We start from the raw sequence: 1,821 nt of genomic DNA on the forward strand, positions 1-1,821 counted from the left end.
CAGACCTATTCACAGTTGGTCGCTGACCAATACCATATCTGTGAACAATGTTGTCAGAGTATTCTGCCACTTTTACGGACTGAGAAAACATACAAAAACGAAGCTAAAATAGATGGAAACATTCTTTGCAGGTTCATGACTTGTGTGTAAGGCCAAATAAATAACAAAGAAAAAGAAAAAAACACTGCAGAATCTTTAGAATAAAAACCAGACTTGCCAATTTAACCTTTTAATCCTTGCAAGCTTCAACACAATGTTTCCAAGGTAGACAGCAGCCGTGGTCGGTCCCCTCAACAACGAACAAACTCCTTCATGATGATAGAGGCCACCATCTCCTTGGCTTGCTGGTACTGCTATGGGAATGAGCTTGTCTCCAACCATCCAGGAATATCCAGTGAATAGCACCTCATGGTTTGGTATTAGCACTGAGTACCAAAATCGAAGTCATCCACAATTTCCATATCTCAGGAATTTTATTTGGTAGACTGGCTGCCCAAACATTAGTTTCTTACAAAGGATCTGAAGACACTGGATGGCAGTAGGTGCAAGTTTCTCCAGCATAACCTGTTTGTTAGAGAGAGCGAGAACAGAATTGGGCTTTGCAAAGGTGCCAGATTGCATCTTAAGTCTTATAGATTGCTGGAGACAGTCCACAGTAAAAAAACAGCCATAGAGTTTCTGGAAACCTTCACACAGACTTTTGTTAGCCAGGGCTGCTTCTCTGTGAGAGTTGTATTTCACCACAGCCATATTCTTTAGCTCGGTAAAAGGACTGGCATAGAGGGAAACCATATCTGCTCCGGCTGTCATTTCTCCCAGGAAGTCCTCTAGTGCAACTTGTTCCATAAGCAATGGCAGCTTGTCCAACATCAGCTCATACTTCTCGGTGCTTCGACACACAAAGGTCTTTACGCCTTGAATTTCATAACTACAGAGTTTGGCAATGGCCTGATCTGCAATACGTTTTGAGAAATAAAGTGCATAAGCAAAGCCATGGTTTAGGCCATTGAAGCTCATCATTAAGTGAAACACATACAGCTTTCCCACAGACTGAAAGAGGGGTATTAATGCATCTTCATATATCTCCTGAGGAATATTGCCAATAAAAATTTCAGAACCATGTGGAGGAGCTTCTCCAACCCAATCTGGATGAGGACCACCATATTTTCTTTGTCCATTCTCTTGCACCAGTGATATGTTAGAGCTCCTCATCCACTCGATGAGTTCAGCTTTATTTTTCCTGTTCACAGAGTTGAGCCATATCTGAGGCTCGCAGGCTGCACTGGCTGCTCCCTCCTGCTCCATGGCTCCTCTCCTGCAGTTTCTGTGTCTCTTTGGATAAAGCCATGATACCAAGCTGATGGTCTGTAGAGAGTAGAGATGAGCGTTGTTCTACTCGAACTGTTCGCCAATCTCAAATTCGAGCTGTTTTGGGCGGTGTTCGAGCCGGTCGGCGAACACGAACAATTTGAGAAAAATTCGGCTGTTCGAGGTTATGTTCGATAACTGTTCGTGCACCAAAATCATAACTGGATTTTTTCTCAGTAATGATGAAAATTAATGTTAATACGCAGTTTGAGTGTACAGCGGGGCGGGGGGAGGGGCAGGGGATGGATCTCTGCAGGAACAATGAAGATCTCCATTTTTTTTTCTCTTTCCCGCATTTGCAGTGGGGAGGTGCAATCTGTCAGCCTATCAGCAGCGCACACACGGAGCGAAGTGCTTTTTTTCACACAAGCAAGGGCATGTGTGATTGGCAGTGTATGTCACATGTCCTTGCCCTATAAGACCAAGCCATTTTCCCCGTCGCCACCATTTTCT

The 1,821-nt window shown here is 44.0% G+C and overlaps 1 pseudogene; it reads right to left on the reverse strand.

Moving 5' to 3' along the window:
- Window positions 1-290: 290 nt before the first annotated feature.
- Window positions 291-1,305, reverse strand: LOC141245089 (dead end protein homolog 1-like; annotated as a pseudogene).
- Between the last annotated feature and the right edge of the window lie 516 nt (window positions 1,306-1,821).

Source organism: Phyllobates terribilis, unplaced genomic scaffold (genome assembly GCF_046119375.1).
Source record: "Phyllobates terribilis strain yellow unplaced genomic scaffold, ASM4611937v1 Scaffold_2__4_contigs__length_985480577, whole genome shotgun sequence".
Lineage (NCBI taxonomy): Eukaryota > Metazoa > Chordata > Amphibia > Anura > Dendrobatidae > Phyllobates > Phyllobates terribilis.